A 20,022-nucleotide genomic window follows, 5' to 3' on the forward strand; every position below is an offset into this window, starting at 1 on the left:
GGCCCCCATAGGCACCCTTGATGCGAACGATCTAGAGCTGGCCACGCCCACCCAGTAGGCCACACCCACTCTAACCACACACACCCAGTAGGCCACGCCCACCCTGGCCACACCCACCCGGCCCCTTGAGGGCAACCGCAATGCTGATGCGGCCCTCAGTGAAATTGAGTTTGACACCCCTGTTTTAGATGGTCCATGCAAAAAAAAACACCCTGAAAAGGCAAAGTAGGAAATTTCCTGAGGTTTCCTCTTGCAAAGGAGACTGCATCATTGTAAACAGACATCACAAACAATCCTATTCTACAAACTGAGGAAGGGAATCCCAACTTGACAAATACACAACCACTGATGGAGGAAAATATGAAAAGGATACAAGTATGGGATAAATAAATTCACCATTATAGTGATGCTATAGAATGTTATTTACTATGGAACACTGTTGTATACTTCCATCATATCCATGTATATTGTGATGCATAATGTGATACATAATCTTTGGGATTGTGTTTCTGAGTACATTGGAGCATGCATAGGAAGTTAAACATGCTTGATGTCCTCAAAGGGAAAAAAATACTATTTGGTAGATTTCAACATTCAGGATGAATTTCAATATTTTGCAGGGTGTTTATTATATTTGCTAGATTGTAGAGTATTTATAAAATAAGAAGTTGTTTCTAAAGCCACGCACTTCCACTCCAGAGGGAGTATTTCCATAGACATAATAATTAGTCTTTTATAGGTAAATGTTCTAAATGTACATGTGAGAAGACAAAGCAAAGCCTGATGATAGAGTCAAGAGAGGAATTAACCTGGAGGCATTATGTTCCCACAAGTGATCCAAGTCCAGCCTCTCTCCCTTAATACCATTTATTCTGACAGTTAGTTGACTAGATTCATGTGTATAGGCGTGACCAATAAATCAGCTTAACTGGAATTTATTGGGTGGTCCTGATTCTTTGTGCCCGAACATGTAATGTAACAAGTGATGATTTATATTGTGAGTAAGGGGCACTTTATTATTACAGGCAGGCAACAACAAGAAAAAAATGGTGCTTGTATTGCTATATCACTTCTATGGAGTCTAAAACATCAAAGGGTTCCTAGGTGAGTGCTAGTTTTGTGAACTCTGTCAATGTCCCATCTCCATCAATTTTGCAATAACAGTCAATAATAATACCTCATATATTCCCCAAAAAGTGTCATAAAGTTACTATGGGGAGGGTGAAATAATGATGATGATGATGGAAGGGACCTTGGAGGTCATCTAGTCCAACCCCTTCCTCAGGCAGGAAACCCTATACCATTTCAGACAAATGGCTGTCCAGTCTCTTCTTAAAAGCTTTCAGTGTTGGGAGCCTTGGTGTAGCTGTGGGCTAATGCCTCCTTAAGTAACACCAGCTGCCTGCAATTAGTGCAGGTTCGCATCCCACCAGGCTCAAGGTTGACTCAGCCTTCCATCCTTCCGAGGTAGGTTAAATGAGGACCCAGATTGTTGGGGGCAATTAAGCTGACTTTGTAATAATGCCGCTTGGGGGGGGGTGTGAAAGCCCTAATAAGCAGGCATATACATAGAATGAAGGCTACTGCTAAGCTTGTAAGCCGCCCTGAGTCTTTGGAGAAGGGCGGGATATAAATGGAATTAAAATAAAATAAAATAAATAAATAAATTCACAGATTCTGGAGGCAGGTTGTTCCACTGGTTAGTTATTCTAACTGTCAGGAAATTTCTCCTTAGTTCTAGGCTGCTTCTCTCTTTGATTAGTTTCCATCCATTGCTTCTTGTCCTGCCTTCAGGACAATAGCTTGACTCCCTCTTTGTGGCAACCCCTGATATTGGAACACTGCTATCATGTCACCCCTCATCCTTCTCTTTACTAAACTAGACATACCCAATTCCAGCAACCATTCCTTACAGTATATGTTTTAGCCTCCAGTCCCCTAATCATCTTTGTTGCTCTTCTCTGCACTCTGAGGTCTCAACATCTTTTTTTCATCATGGTGGCCAAAGCTGGATGCAGTATTCCAAGTGTGGCCTTACCAAGGCATCGTAAAGTGGTATTAACACTTCACGTGTTCTTGATTTTTTCCCCTCTTGTTGGCTTTTTTTGGCAGCTGCAGCACACTGTTGGCTCATATTTAAGTGATTGTCCCATAGGACTCCAAGATCCCTCTCACAGTTGCTACAATTGAGCAAGGTACCACCTATACCAGGGGTCAGCAACCCGAAACAGCAAAAGAGCCACTCGGAACCGGTTCCGTCATACAGACAAAAAAGTGGGAGCCGCAAAATGTGGGCACGCCTGTGGGCACGCACGCACATGTGCAGAACAAGCAAAAACATACACCACCCCTACGCCCGCACCGCATCCTGAGCCGCACGCACCTGTCACTGCCCAGTGCCACCAGCTTAGGTGGGGGGAGGATGGACTCGCAGGCCGAGGAAGGAAATGGCCTTTCAGAGGATCCCACCCAGCCCCCCTCGGAGGCAACAGGCCCTTCCCCAGCCGAAGGCAGCCTCGAACGCTGCAGGTCTCAAAACGGGCAGCGGCAGTTTGGAGAGGCGCGCACGCACTCTCCAAACTACCACCGCCCCGTTTGCAGGGCTGCTGCATTCCTCTGCGTTTGAAAGAAACACGGACGAACGCAGCAGCTGTGCAAAGAGGGCGGTGGTAGTTTGGAGAGTGCGTGCGCACCTCTCCAAACCTCCACCTTCCCGTTTGGAGATCTGCCGCGTTCGTCAAACACGGACGAACGCAGCAGCTGTGCAAACAGAGCGGTGGTAGTTTGGAGAGTGCGTGCGCGCCTCTCCAAACTGCCGCCGCCCGTTTGGAGACCTACCGCGCTCGTCAAACATGGACGAATGCGGCAGCTGTGCAAACGGGACGGTGGCGGTTTGGAGAGTGCGCGCGCACCTCTCCAAACTGCTGCCACCCGTTTGGAGACCTGCCGCGTTCATTCATGTTTGACGTGCGCGGCAGACCTCCGAACGGGACGGCGGTGGCTTGGAGAGTGCGCACGCACCTCTCCAAACCGCTGCCGCCCGTTTGGAGACCTGCCGCGCTCATCAAACATGGACGAGCGCGGCAGCTGTACAAACAGGACGGTGGAGGTTTGGAGAAGTGCATGCGCACTCTCCAAACTGCCGCCGTCCCGTTTCCACAGCTGCCGCGTTCATCCATGTTTGACGAGTGCAGGTCTCCAAATGGGCGGCGGAGGTTTGGAGAGGTGCGCGCGCACTCTCCAAACCGCCGCCATCCCGTTCGGAGGTCTGCTGCGCTCGTCAAACATGAACGACGACGACGCCCGTTTGGAGACTTGCCGCGCTCGTCAAACATGGACAAATGCGGCAGCTGTGGAAACGGGACGGCGGCGGTTTGGAGAGTACGCGCGCACCTCTCCAAACCTCCGCCGCAGGCAGCAGTTCTGCAAACTGTTTGGAGAGCTGTTTGGAGAGCTGCTGCCTTCGTCAAACATTGACAAAGGCAGCATCTCCGCAAACAGGGCAGTGGAGGTTTGGAGAGCTGTGTGCGCAGCTCCCCAAACCTCCACCGGTGGAGGAGGACTGGGAGCCGCAGGAGATAGCTCAACGAGCCGCATGTGGCTCCAGAGCCGTGGGTTGCCGACCCGTGACCTATACTATACATGTGCATTTGGGTTTTCTTGCCTAAATGTAGAACCTTACTTTTTCACAATTGAATTTCATTTTGTTAGATAGCGCCCAATGTTCAAGTCTGTCCAGATCCTTCTGTATCTTAAGCCTATCTTCTGGAGTGTTGGCTATTCCTGCCAGCTTGGTGTCGTCTGCAAATTTGAGGAGTTCCCCATCTATCATTGATGAGGATGTTGAAGAGCACTGGGCTCTTCAACATATATTAAGTACAAATTACGTTCATATTCTAAGCCTGCCTCCAAAGTTATGTATAATTGGCCAATGAAAGGAAAACTTATTCTAAGCTAAACATATGATATGACAAATGTAAAACATACAAGCAACATTATAAAAATATGGAATCATGGAAGGATATTTAGGATTTTAGAAACCACTGAATCAAGAAAAAGCATGTATAAGAAACATTGTGTATAACTTTGAATGTTCTCAAGAAATATTTAGGAACATGTTCACATATCAAATAATAACTATGCCAGGGACTTTCTGAATAAAAAAGATGACAATGTTATAATGAGATGGGAATAATAGTGTGGTGTGAAAATATTTATAAATTCAAAGTTTACAGGATATGCTTTCATTCAGCACAGTTCCAGGAGATAGGATGGATACCTGGTGCTGAGATATGCGATCCATAAAAAGGTCCACCTTTCATGCAGGGTGGAACTTTAGGATTTGATTTATTGACAACCTCTGTTCTTTATGCCATAATTTAAACAGACTATCCTACAACTATGCGTTTTCAGGAAAGTGAGGGGTGTTTCCCCCTTTCTCAACACGGAAGTCAATCAAGATTACGAAGGAGCAATCTTTGACACCATGATGGTTGAGTTTTCCGAAGTGGCAATCTGCTAAGATAGGCATACCATTTAAAATTGAAAGGACCCTTAGCTCACCGTTGCAAGCAACACATAGGTATTGAGGGAGGCTTGTACGTGTTTTAGGAAACAGGTGATGTAAATGACAAAGCGTGAGTTTCTCATGGGGATGTTGCTGTGGACTTTGAAATTCATTGTATTGAGCCCTTTCAGTGTATTACACTGGTATCTATCTGCATGGCCTAGTTCCATTTCATGTATCTGAGCAAAAATACAATTGCATTAGCACCTTTAGATGGCTACCACTGAACCGAGAAAAGGTATTCTGCAGCATCCATACTATAGTTGATGTATATGGTGCACAGTGAGAATCTGAATATTCAGCATGGCTGCAAAGCAGTACAAAGCACAGAGGAGCTCTGCCTCCCTCCCTCCCCCCCCCAAAGCCTTTGAATATAATGGCTTTTCTTTTACAGATGTCCTATCTGCTCCTGCATAAAGGGCTTCAACAATACAGGAAATCCTCATTTAATGTCAGTATAAAAAATGCAGCTTTGCAAGTAATCCTCACATTTGCGACCATCGCAGCCTCCCACAGTCATGTGATCACCATTCGGGCACTTTGCAACTAGCACATGTTTATAACCGTCGCATCATCTCACAGTCATATTTTTGCCATTTGTGTGTGCTTCACAACTGGCTTCCAACAACAGAGTTAATGGGGAACATGAAAGTAAAATTGCAAGTCACACAGTACATGATATTTCACTTAATGACAGGATAAAGTATTTCAGAATGCAAAAAGGAAGGGTTATGTCATGAGCATATTGAAATGAACTCTGCTAGCTTGCTAAATTCTTTATAAACTTTCTATGGGGAAGGTTTGGGCTTATTACCAACCTCACTTACCATATTGATAGTTACAAAATCTGAGGAATAGTTCAAATATCCGTTTGGGCCTGCAGAAGTTACTTCATAAGAATTCTTTGACATGAAGATAGTACTTCATCATGGTTTGAAAACTGTCAGAGAATATTGCACTAGAGCTAGAAATACCAATTTCATCAAAAGTAAATATGATAAAAAATTAAAAGAAAAGAATATAAGTATTTTTGTTTCTACTTGGAAACCGCTTCTGGGTTTTGTGCTTGAGGTGGAAAAAATGATACTATGATTTTGGGTTTTACTGATTAGACTGATCTGTTGATATAGAAATGACTAGTTCATACTACTATAGCAATGTAAAAAGCTGAGATTCAATCTTATTGTCTTATTTTACCGCAATAGAGGGAGTCAGAAGTCAACGCCTTTTGTTTCTTTCCCTCCCCCTCTCCACACTTCTCTTTTTCTCCTCTCCTTATTGTTGTCCCTTACTATTTGCTTTTGTTTTTCCATATTTTATGTTATAAGTGAACACAATTATTTAAAAACCAGGGAAAAAAGCAAATACAATAAAAATAAAATGTAAAAAAGACTCTTTCCTTATTTGTTTTAAAACTTTCTTAAATCTTCTGCAAAAAGAACGTTCTGCAAAAAATTCTTGAATCTTTAAATCAAAGGTTCCCTTTGTTGCTTTTTTGTAATCCCCAAAGACAGTTTAATTTAAAATGAGTCTTATATTTGCCATTTAAAAAAAACCTCTATATATCTATAGATTAATTTCTTCCCAATGGTTAAGAAATGGGGAGGGCTACATTGTAGTTAGGAGTGTAGTTTGAATCCTGGAACTCCTATCAGCTTAACTTCTAAAATGACTGCAAAACTCCAATTTCTGCCATTTATTTACAGAAGCTGAAGTCTGGATTATAATGAGTTATCTCACAATCTACCTTTGATCCTGGGAGTTTATGCTGGCCATAATCTACCTTCCAGCCAAGATTCTCAGCTGCAGTGTCAGCATGCCATAATTTCCCATGGGAAGCCAGAAAACATAAGTTACTTTGGATGACATAAAGAGAAAAGGAGATATAAAGACATTTCCAGAGAAAATAAATATTTCTCAACAAATTAAGTTTAAATGATAAATATGTATGTTACAGTAAGAGAAATGAAAATTAAAAATAAATTATGTAAAGCAAAAAAGATGGGAGTTTGCAAATAAATGAAGAGGTTAACATAAATTATGACAAGAAAAAGAAAAGAAAATGATATTGAAATTACAAAAGAGATACTGTAGACAAGAGACTGGCCAGCCATTTGTCCAAAATGGTATAGGACAGTGGTGGTGAACCTATGGCACGCGTGCCAGAGGCGGCACTCAGAGCCCTCTTTGTGGGCACGTGTGCCATGGCACGGCACGTGTGCCATGCCCCAGAGATGGCAGCCATCCCTCTTCAACCAGCCCTCCTTGTTTTGCCGCCGTGTGCAAAACAAAAATGGTTCAATCAATCAATCAATCAATTTCAACTTCTCACGGGGAAAAAAAAGATCTCGCAAAGTTGGAATTGATTGATTGAACTTTTTAGTCCCACCCAGTCTGCCGTTACCACTGCAGCCATGCCCATCCAATGGGCCACGCCCACAATGGGCCACCTTACAATACATAAGTGGGTTTTGGGTTGCAGTTTGGGCACTCGGGTCTCTAAAAGGTTTGCCATCACTGGTATAGGGTTTCCTGCCTGAGCATGGGGTTGGACCAGATGACCTACAAGGTCCCTTCCAACTTTATTATTATTATTATTATTATTAAAAAGTTTTTCTTCAATGTTATTTACATATGTATAAATGAAGTGATATCTCTCTAGAGAAAATGGATTTTCTTAAATGCACAGAAGCCCGTTGACAATCTGAACTGGCTTTTTTATTCAAGGTTTTAGAAGATACAAATTTTGGAGTGAACTTTATATACTAGGGTAGGGAAATTGATTTTACACTTTATAGAAAGAACAAATAACTATTAATGATGATCTAACAAACCTGAGGTTTTTAAAAAAGGAACAAGATAGTTTCCTCTGTAGTTTTGGTTCTTGAAATACTGAATATAGATATAAGACAAGATGAGTGGATATAAAACAAGAAGAGTGGTACTAAATATTAAAAAGAAACTTGTAAGTTAAGGACTTTGCAGATGATTTGGTATTGGTACTGGAAGATTCTTTAAAGGAATTGAAATATTGATAGGCAAATTAAAAATTAATAGATTTCAGGATTAATAACTAGAAGATGAATATGTTAACAAAAATAAGAAAATAGAAGCTCAAATAGAATTGATGAATATAGCAGGTTTTATGATTGAGAAGAAGGGAAAATATCTGGTTATTACTATAACAAATATAAATGGTATGTTATTTCAAAAATTTGTGGTTTGTACTTTCATTCTTTTGTATGGTGAATGCATCATTCGATTTTAACAAACAAATAGTGATATATTATTAATAAATAGTAAACATGATGATGCTATGTTGTCTCAAATTTTCAAAATGTTTACAATTTTTGGCAACGTTCGTATATAAACTTGCCTAATATATTTCCAGATATTAAGTTCATGGAAACTTTCCCATCTGCTTTTGAAGATAATGAGTTCTTTTCACCAAATGAAATTAATTTAGCAATAAAAAATGATCTAACTAAATTTAAAAATAATAAATAAACTCCTCAGCCTGTAAATGTAATTGGATAGAAAAATAATTTAGACTATCTGTCCATCACAAAAATATGAGCGTTGCAGTATTCTTCTTCTCCAAAACCTCTCAGCCATTCTCTGTTCTAAGTACTTGGTTTATTCCTTTGCCACTGTGACCAGATACAGATTGTCATATTAGCTTAGCGGATCTAGTCCTCTAACACACAATACTTCTTAGAGGTTTCTCCAGCTGCTACCCACAAATCTATGGTTATCTTTTGGGAAATTTGACAGTCACAATCCCCAATGCCTACAGACAGAGAGTAGAGCTGTTTCTCCCTGATTGGCTGACTATTTGCACTGGGGGAAAAAGAGGAGTAAAAAAAGCAAAAACTTAGCCACCTAACACTCCTTTTGCCATAATATTAAGAATGGTATGCAGCAACTGGGGGCTGTTAAAGGTGCTATAAAGGCCAGACCAAAATAGAGGAAATTTATCTTATGCAGTGCTAATAATGACCTGGTGGGAGCAACAGCTGAAATAGCCCAGAATATTTGAAAAACAAGTCTTCTTCTGAACAATTCCAGACTTCAAAGCAAAGCATTGCTAAAAAGTTAAAAAATGGAAGACTCTAACTTAAAAAAAAGATAATTAAGTGGTCAAAAGGCTTTATCAGACTGTAACTAGGTAATGATATTCCAATGCTGGAAGTCTATTTGCTCCGCATATAGTGCATTGTGTTGAGAGTATTTATCTGGTACCATGTTGTCAGAGATAAAACAATTGCATTGTGGAACATCTGCTACTGGGAGTGTGGCTGTTAACAGGTCAGATGTTCTTCAAAGAGCAGATTTGTTTGGGTATGAAAAGATAAAACTCTATAATTCTGCCTTGTAGAAGTTCCTAGACAAAATGAATCTGAAAGGGACAAACTAAATATCTTTTATCACTTAAGGAAGCCTCAGCATCCTCGACTGCTGTAGCATTTCCATCCTCACTACTAGAACATCACCACAAATCGCCAATTCAAGAGGCCCTAATTGTCATAAGCACACATTACAGGAGAAATGTAAGATATTTGTGGAACAAAATTAAGCAACAACATAGCATTTTAGTTTGAGACTATCACAGCACTAATATTTAGACTTGGTGAATATTTAAATTTGGCACAGTATGAATCCTTTGCTAAGAAGAGAGAACCTAAAGGTTGTGATGAATTTATGAATACCCATAGATGAAAATGAAAACTCCAAACACCAACTTTTGCATCTTTGAAAGACCAACTGGAACAAAAAACAAAATTGTGTCTGTAACTTTTAAAACTGATGCCATGTTTGGACTATTTAATTACTCCTCTTCCTTATCTAAGTCCATAAGCTTGTCAGGTTTGGTGACTGGCTCAGTTTGTAAAATAAACAAAAACCAAATACTTTTATTTGGCAATAAGTCATACATTGATTCGGATCCACAATCCCTGTATAGTAGTTATACTTTTTACAAACTTCCTTATTATTTAGTCATGTTTCCAATAAAGGAGAATTTCTATAGCTGAGGATTGAAATGAGAGATCATTCATGTTCTCTGAGCTTTGTTGTTTTCTTGCAGATATTTCATTACCCAAACTAGGTAACATTATAAGTGCTAGTCATGAATGAAACAAATGCATGAAAACAATCAAGGTCAGAGAGCACCAAGGACTTCTCTTGGTCATGTTTATCCTCAGAGTACAACTTCAAATATCTCTTGATAGGACATATTGATTTTAAAAAATCACTTCTGGCCAAGAGTCTTCACAGGAAGATGCTATAGTTGCCATTGGTGAAATGTATGGTTCACAATTTGTTGCTCTAAAATAGTATTTCCCAACCTTGACAAAATTAAGATGTAGAGACTTCAAATCCCAGAATTCCCCAGACAACATAATGGCTGGGGAATTCTGAGAATTGAAGCCAAGACATCTTAAAATTGACAAGGTTGGGAAACACTGGTGTAAATCCTTTAGTATGGTTCCAGGAAGCACAGTGCTGTCCAAAATTATTTCATAAGAATTTTTAAAATGTCCTGGAGGAAGGGAGCCAACTATTGGCCACATTTGAGGATGTACATTTGCAGCTAAATCAACACTTTTGTTAGAGATTAAGTTCTTGGAATATATGGAACAAATTGGAATTCTAGAGAACAAGCAGAAGAGCTTCAGCATGTCCATGTCATCAGATAATCAAAAAGTATATTCCTTGTTTGACTGATTTCAATTTGATTTTTAAAGATTACATTTTTTAAAAAAGACTGCATTTGGGGAGAGGTTGTGCAAACCTAATCTTAGCTCAGAGATTGCCATTTCTAAGCAGGAAATAATGCTCAGATACCCTTGATAAAAGCTCAATAAAGCAGTACAGAGTGCAGTCATGACGAATCTCCTCTTGATTCATTAATAGCAATCTGACTTATATATCTTCACCCAACACTGGCACTACCTGTATATATTTCCTCACTAAAGGCCCTGCTCACAATTAAGCTGAATAGACTTTGCTGGGATTTGTTTACTATCACAGTTCAGGCAGTGAAGTGCTTGAAATTGGAAAGTGCTTGAAATTGCCACTGATGGCTGCACTGTTCACCAATTTAGGTATCTGATCCAGAAATAGGTTTTCCTAATTGCATCAAAACTGCCTGCTGGAATACTATAGACTAGTGTTTTTCAACTTCCACAAGTTTAAACTGGGTAAAATTCATCTCCCAGAATTCCTCCAAGCAGCATGCTGACTTGGGGAATTCTGGGAATTGATGTCTGCCCAGCTTAAACATGCGGAGGTTGAGAAACATAGTAGCTGTAGATCTTCTTTCTAACACTAGAACATCAGTAAAGGTTTTATGCTGTCCAAGTGCACCAATAGTAGCTGTTTCATATATTTTACAAAGTGACAAGTTACTAATAATTGAAGTTCTCACTGCTTTCCTTCACCAGACAAAATTCATTTTTGCTTGTATGACTTTAATTTTCACATTAAGCCTTTAAATCAGCAGCTTGTCTTGAAAACATGGATTGCAATCCAATGGCTCTAGTAGATACTATTTACATCTACCAGGTTTAACCAGTCTTGCTGTAGCCTTAAAAATGGGATTGCCAGAACCAGCAGCAAAACACACACCCTGTAATGAGACTCGTGTTTAGAAAACTGTAAACAGTGTATCACCTCCAAAATTGAGAAATGGTTCAGTCATAGCCCAATAAGGAAGTCAATGGAGGCTTTGTGTGATGAGGCAGTCCACCACCACAATATCCAACAGATTAAACAGCTATTTTATCAAATAGTTGACCAAGACCATTCTTGTAATTTGTCAGTATTTTAGCCTTTTCAATCTTGTAATCAAAATACAACAGGGAATTAAATCCCTGTTTAAATCCATGTACTTTTTGCTTTGGCTGGTGATGAAAATTCCAGAAGACGTTGGACAATAATCAGGCAAGGTAGGAATTTCATGATACACTGTTTTCAATATTTATTCATTTGACTGCCAACTGAAAAATATCCCTTTCAGATTCTCTAAGTGTCTCCTGGATAAAGACCATTAAATTAAATCATGACCTGCTTGCCAGAGATTCCTCTTCCAATATCATCTTTTTGTATTAGGTTCATTTCATAACCCTCTTCTTTTAAACTGGATCTGACAGACTATATGTCTAACACTTCCTGACTTTTCGTTCCCATGTTTCTCTACATACCTTCAGTGACCCAGGACATGAAGCACCAGGGTACTTTCATGATTGCAGAATTCTCAAGCAGTTAATGATTTCTAGGCCTTTCCTCAGAGAAGTCATTGCTTTTCTAAAAACTCCACAGAACAATCCTTTTAAGTCTGCCCTGTACAGGTTGGAGGTTCCTCTAAAGCTCTTGAGACTATTACCATTTATGCCCTTGCAGCTATTATCAGCTATTACCAGCTTGTACTAGCTGTGAAATGTTGAAGGCTCCCATGCTCTTTGATTATAACCATCATTCACTTTTCTGTGGCCTGAAATACTTAACAACCACCTTCCTGTGATAAAAAACAGATGTTTCTATTTTGATTGATTTTGATTTCCACAGTAATAGTACCAATGTAATGTTTGCTCCCTGAAATATAATGGATCTTATCATATATTATATAATAAAATTGCTGTTCTGTCCTCACACAGATACCCAAAGCAGTAACAGCACAACGAAATTGTGCTGATGCTCTGCCATATTGCTTTGAACATATAATATGCCCAGTAGTGTCAGCTGCAAATAACAATATTTTGCCATGGTATCTGAGGAAGAGTCTTAACACATAAAAAATTCTTCACTCCCCCACCCCATGCCCTTAAATCAGTGTTGACTCCTAGCAACTGTCTGATCTCTTTACTTATTAGAATGGAATATAGTTCAGCTGATTTAAGATTCCATTTCTGAATCTCTGAATCAAAGGGCAAAATTATCTGAGGAATATTGTTCTATCTAATATATTGTAAGGCTGCATTTTTCCAGTAGCTCAGGGATGCTGGCTAGTAACCAATTCCAATGAAAAGTTCCAATGCTTCATTTTTTTTCTCCTCACTAGCAATTTCAAATCGTGCACCTCAAATTAGTATTCTAAATGTATGGATATTATAACTCAACAAGCCCTACTTCCCATGATCCTGGAACATCCAGCAATCTTGCTAAATAGTGAAAGTAAAACTTGTATTTTTTGGAGAAAGTATCCATGGATGCATCCCTGGTAGGGTGCTGTAAAACCTTGGCATATTAAAGGTGCTGTATCTCTGTCATCTAAAATCCAATTACTAAACTTCTCTGGCCTGCCAATCCAATTGACTAAAATTTGTCTCTACTCCCCTACTTTCTTTTTTTTGGGCATTTTTTAAATTGTATGCATGCACTGTTGGTCAGAGGGCACTTTCTGTAGTTCTTTGAGGTAAAATGGGCCTTTTAGTCGTTCATCCCATATACCTTTAATACATTTCTTCCACTCCTTATGCCCAATTTTTAAATTATGGATATTTCACCCATATAGGCTAGGTGATAGCCATTTTTATATCTTCTCTTCACTCTAAACATTCTGATAGAATCTTCCAACCAAAAGATTTTCTCCCTCCTTTACCCTTTAAATTTCCCCATATACCACATTCTTTGTCAATCTGAGCAATCTGGATGCTACACGGGTACGTATAGCTGTAACATCAAATGACAGCCAGAATGTTTATGTACTAACTAGTTAGTGAGAATTTCCAGACATTGTTTTCCAGAATATGGTTCAGCCTCTCAGTGATACCCACCTTGACTTTATTGTGACAAAATACTGAACACTGCAAATCTTCACTTATTTGTTTTTTACCTTTAATTGTAATTTGCAAGTTGTAAATCCCATGTGAAAGCTCTTCTGAAAAGCCACAGCAACCTGTCTCTCTAAACTTGACTGAAAAAAGGCAGCCAGAAATATTTAGATATTATATATAGAAAATGTAGAAATAACCATGAAATCAGTCTATTATTACTGATCTATGCTGGGCATTACTATTTTTATTTGCAGAGAAATTGATCCTTGCAGGCTTATGAAAAGTGTAGGGTCCTGAAAGCCAGGTGTTGATCTGTTTCCTGAATAGTTTATAATTATGATTCGTGCTATCTTGAAATAGAGAATGCACAGCCCAAAGCAACTTACATTATCAGTCATTATTTATTTGTATTTCTTTTCCTAAACCTCTGAAACTATTGAGACTCCAGGCAGCTTACAGAAATTTCTAAAAAGATAAAAATAAATGATTAAATTACTGTCAAAATACAGAACTAAAAATATAAAATTAAGAAGTGGCATTACTTAGGCACAGATTTGCTTTGGTAAGAGATGCATTACATATGAAATAAATAGACATCGATCAATCCCCCAAAACCTTCTAGAAAAGCTACATTTTTACCAGCTTCTGGAGGGCTATGATGATGAGGGTTGTATATGCTTCAAGGAAGAAACTGTTCCAGAGAAGGGGGACTTCAACAGAGAATGTTCATCATCAAGTCCCTTTGGCCTGTATCTCCTGCAAACCAGGAGTACTCAGCAAGCACTTCATAGTTGTCCAGGTAGGGTGGTCAGAAACTATTGGAGAAAGCTAGTCTCTAAGATATCCATATAAGAACTTCACCGGTAGCAACCTCATTTTGAATTGCACTCTAAAACCTACTGATAACAAACTGGAAAACAAAGCAACTTGTGCAACAATGGTAGTACTGTATATATGCTGCTATATTCTGGACCTGTTGAAGTTTATGGGTATCTTCAACAGAAGTCCAATACAAAATAAGTTGCAGTAATCTAATCAAGAAACCACAAGGATCCGTGTGACCTGTTTCAGATAAGGTAACAATGGGTGCACTACCTAAAGCTGCACAAAAGCCCTCTTGGCCAAGAATTCAAGATTGCAAGCCTGTCCTTTCCAGAGCAGCACAACCCTATCAAGAGTCATAGCTGATACAGCCATAGGATCAATTGACTTCTGAGTCAACAGCAACTCAACCTTGTCTGACTTGAGTCTGAACCTGATTTTCCCCATTCAAAATCACAGGATATCTCAATGGACTTAGAATACAGCTGTATAATTGGGTATCATCAGCATATTGAAGATACTTCACACTGATTTGGCAAATGATATTTCCCAGTGATTTCATGTACATGTTGAACTGTACTAAGACAGGGCTGAACCCTGAGACACAACCATAATAGTTTTGGGTAAAGCCTGATTTCATCTCACTCACAATCACACCTCCATAACCAACCACTCAGAAAAAACTAGAACTACAATGACATGTCTTCAACTCCCAACTCTCATAGTTGATCCACAGAATCAAAAGTTGCTGAGAGATGTGTCACCTCCATTCAAACTCCAAAAAAGGTCACCCATTAAACTGGTCAATTCAATTTCTATTCTATACCTAGATCGTTACCCAGACTACCTGAGATCTCTTATACCTGCTTAAGCTCTCTGCAACTGCAGTTCCACTTTTTCAGTAACTTCCCCCAAAAGGAAAGGTTAGAGATATATGTACGGATGAATGCTCCTTAGCATTTATTATGTTCCAACATCTTGAAAGACCTCATAGAAATGATCATATGTCAAATAACTTTATTGATGCAGAGTCCAGTGAAACAATTTTGTGCCATTTGACATAAGCCCCTCATCACCTTCAGATGCAGAAATGTCATGACATTTTATGATACGTATTCCTTTCTGGCTGGTCTGTTCCCCATGACTCAGAACCCAGTCACAAACAGACCAAATCTTTCACTACTTAGTAGTATTTTCTTGACTTCAGTTTTTTTTTGCAAACATTTAACATTGCAACCCAATAAGATTTCTTCAACCAAGTGGATTAGAAATAAGGACTGCCTTGCATGTTTATTGTCTGTATAACATGTTAGAAGGAACAGCTTCTAAAAGCACTGTAAGAAATACAGGTTTTCAAAGGCAGAAAAAAATTATATTGTTGAAAATTAGGATTACCAAAAATGGGAAAGGGTAATAGGCACTGTTAATTAATTTTAGGCTTAGCAAACCTCCTGAAAAGATGTGGTTGATTGACATGTCATTTCCATTACAACAGTAAATTTCCATGTCTATCAAATTCCTTTCTGTTTGTGGGTCACACTTTTTAAGCAGCTTCCCTTTCAGCAGCCAGGAGCCACAGAATAAATGTGGAAAATACGCCAACATTTTCATTTTTTAATAATACAAAAGAGTTAGTAGATTTAAGAGGCTTAAATCAATTTCCTTTCTTTTATAGGTGAAAAATGGCATTTCCATAACTGAGAATTTTGTCATCAAATTACAGCAGTCTGAGGGATTTCTGGGGTTAGGTGTCTTGTCATACCAGATTCTTAGTGTGCCCCTTTATATGACACTGGCTCCCTATAATCTTGTTCAAGTAATATTTTTAGGAATAGAAGAAGCCACCAAATTCAAATTAGATTTTTTTGTTGTTATACTAATGGATAATTAGAAAAGACTTGTGGAAGATTGTTTTTGTACATGGTAACTGTAGTGGGATTATTATACTGTATGCACAAAGATGGAAATACTCAAGTACTCACAATGGAGGAATGGTTGGTGAAGATGACAGAATTTGCAGAGAAAGCAAAATTGACTTGTTTGATTAAGAAAAAGACATAAATATATCTATAAGCCCAGTCCTTTATAGGGTTTTTTTGTGTGCTGAAAATGGAAAAAAATGAACTTTTGATTTATGGATTTGGTGATTAGAAAGTGAAAAATATGAAAAGTATGGTGCCACAAACCTTCGAAAAAGAAGATAAAATATAAATGCAAATGTAATGAAGATTGGAAGATGCTCCTTTATATCCTTTTTCTTCTTTTCTTTTTTGCTTTCTGTTTCTTTTATTTCTTTCTTATCACTTTTCTTTACTTTTCTTTTTAAAAATTGAATTGTTTTTATTCTGTAAAAAAAATCATTTAATAAACATTCATTTTAAAAGGAAGCTACCTTATTCTGAATCAAATTATTGGCACATCTAAATCTAGCCTATATCTATTTAACTTTCTCCTTGGTTTTATGTATTTCAAGAACAGTGTTCTTCTTTCCTCTGTTGCTTGAAAGGGGGAAAATGATAAGTTAGCATGGATAGCAATGCGATGAAAGAAAGAAAGAAAGAAAGAAAGAAAGAAAGAAAGAAAGAAAGAAAGAAAGAAAGAGAAAGAAAGAAAGAGAAAGAGAGAGAGAGAAAGAAAGAAAGAGAGAGAGAGAGAGAGAGAGAGAGAGAGAGAAAGAAAGAAAGAAAGAAAGAAAGAAAGAAAGAAAGAAAAAAGAAAGAAAGAAAGAAAGAAAGAAAGAAAGAAAGAAAGAAAGAAAGAAAGAAAGAAAGAAAGAAAGAAAGAAAGAAAGAAAGAAAGAAAGAAGAAGGAAGGAAGGAAGGAAGGAAGGAAGGAAGGAAGGAAGGAAGGAAGGAAGGAAGGAAGGAAGGAAGGAAATCTAGAACAGTGTTTCTCAATTTGGCAACTTTAAGATGGGCAAATTTCAACTCCCAGAATTCCCAGCTAGCATGAAATTCACCCATCTTGCCATGGTTGAGAAACACTTATCTGGAGAGATTGGAAGTGGGAGAGCAAGAAAGGAAGCACCAGTCTGCAATGAAGCAGGTAGGGGTATGTATTTATATAGAAAGCAACTTGCCCAGAGTATTTATGGCCACCCACAACTGTATGTCACTTTGAAAAATAACGACGAGCAAGAAATGAAATCACAGGACTGCAGTTCAGTCCTCTTTCTTACTGATTCAGTTACCTTTTCATTTAAGAGAAGATTTTCATGGGATGAGGAAGATGCTTTTGGCAGCCAAATCAGCATTACACTTGCAATTCTTCCACCATGCAAACATATATTTTCTTATGACACATATACTGCACAGAACACATTTAACTTGGTTACAGGATAACGCAATATCTGTCTAAGCAAAATGCATTGAATCATAAACTAATGTGCTGAGCTCACTGAGCATGCTAATGCACCTATAAACAAAGTAATCAAGGTTAAAACTAGGTTATATCGCATGCATATGGCTAATAGCTTTCTAATCATCTGGTTAAACATGTTGTGCAAACACAACTATGGGCTGGACTCATAGAACACCTGTATCAATACAGCACAGCAGTATGAAATTACTGGATATTACTTGATTCCTTGATTCCTTGGATATTATTTGATAGAGACTTGCTTATATCTTCCAGTCCTTTCCAATCTTATAGGATCCCTAGTGTCATATCATGGCATGGCTTCATTATGCCAAAGGCCTCCATTCCATTGGTCATGTAGACAGCAATATACATGGTTTGGAAGGGAAATTCTATGTTGTTGGCCTTGACTATGAATTTTTCATTATTCCAATTTGCACTTTCTACTTTCCCATTTCCTTGGAGGAGGGTTTGATCAATGCCACAAAGGGCAAATTTGGGGGATCACTTCGCACAAAATGGCTGATCTGGGGGTGATATTTGATTTTCAACTGTCTTGGTCCACTTTGGAATTATAACTCTCCTTTTTTCACTCCTGTTCTGATTGGGTTAATAGATTCCTAAATGTGCTGTTTCCTTAACTTACTTGGTTAAGTTGCTGGGTTGAACCCAGCTGTAATCTCATACTGATCTGTTCCAGACTCACTCAAACTTCCCAGCCTATATCCCATCAAAATTTATGCCTTTTCCAGCTGAGTTGGTGGAGTTTAAATTCCACCCTCTCATTCTCTGGCTACAGCTGTTGGTACTATAAGAAGACATCAATCAAAAGAAGGTGTGGTATCATCAATTTATTGCTCTTGAGTTCTCCTAAGTACAGGGAGTAGGAGCCAACCTTTTCAGAAATGCTGTGACAAAGCAGAGGCTATGGGAGACCATAACCAAAGGCAGGATTTTATTATATTCTAGAGCAGTTCTGTGGATAAAGGTTTTTCCACGGGCCAGAGAGTGCATGGTTTTTGTGTGCTGCTGCATCCCACAGATGGGACTTTGCTTGTTTGCTTGGTTGTGGGCCTGCCGCAGCCCAGTACCAGTCCATGGACCAGGGGTTGGGAACCCCTGTTCTAGAGTCTTAAAATCTTTTAAGACATTTATAGACAGCAAGGAAAATATACCTCCAGATTCTCAATTTGTTTATACTTATGGATGGCCAGTGCAGAGGCTTCATATTGCCTGCCAACCAATCTCAGGGTGTGTTTTCTCCAGGAGTCCAAATAAAAGAGCTTCAGATGATATTAAAAAACAACTATTTTGAATTAAATTTTGTTCCATACTTTAATACCCCATGCAGTGTAATATTCAAGATACATTGAAGAAACACTGAAGAACTTGATTCTATACCCCAATTAATCATGGCGCTCACTGAATAACCATCAGCAATCAATGTTTCTTGGTTCAATGTACATGATGACATTGTTTTGAATCAAAAATTAAAGTAGCCTACCTTTCTCATATGCATTATCTTGAGAACTCAGGAAGAAAAGGAACTATGCAACAACAATAATAAAACAATAAAAATAAGAATGTCTCATGAGATCTCAGTTAAGGCACTGCCTAATTAGATCCTATTCTATGGTCCCAAGGCTATCTTTGACCTTTGAATGCTAAGCACTATGTTTGGGATCAACCTTCCTCTGGCACTTCTGAAGATAAGCACCTTTATATTCCAGCTGTAAAACTGGAATTCACACAAAAGAAGGTGTGAAAATAACTCCTACCACTTGTGTACAGCATAAATTAGCAATGGCACTAAGGGCAAGTATAAATGGGTCAATAATTCAAGAAGTCTAAGGTTTCCAATCCATAACCAACACAGCAAGCTACAAATGCAGGAATGTATACATATACTCTTTTCCGTGCCTCCCCCTTATTAATGATCTTTCTCTCATTAATTGAGTGTCTCTGAAATGTTGTGGAGGTGGAAATGAAGTCAAGGTGGCCTTCACATCAGGGAGAATGCTGAGTTTCCCACAACAAAATGTTAGCAAAATGCTGTGAATGATGAGTCAGTGTTGTACTATTCTTCCTGGCTGTGAAATTAGCAGGAGGTTTAGAAAATGATGTGGCACCAGATAAATCCAGTACTGTAGACACCACTGGATGGTAACACTTGGTTTTCAAAAAGCAGATACAGAACACCATGATGGCCTAGAAATATGCATTTCAAAGAATATATTACATGACTCTTTCAGGGACTGGTAATTTGGAAAGGACCCATAACTCAGTGATAGTAAAAAGCTATTGATTGCACAAGTTCTCAAATACAATACAAACACAATCCCTTGCACATTTTCAGATAGTAATAAGAAAAATGTTGTCTTCTCCAGATGATACAACAGTAGTGAGATTTATTCATGATGACAAGGTGGAAACTTACCGCAAGGAGGTTGAGGGGTTGGTGAACTGGTATAAGGAAAACAGCCTAGTTTTAAATACCAG

Source organism: Vipera berus (genome assembly GCF_964194415.1).
Source record: "Vipera berus genome assembly, chromosome: Z".
Taxonomy (NCBI): Eukaryota; Metazoa; Chordata; class Lepidosauria; order Squamata; family Viperidae; genus Vipera; species Vipera berus.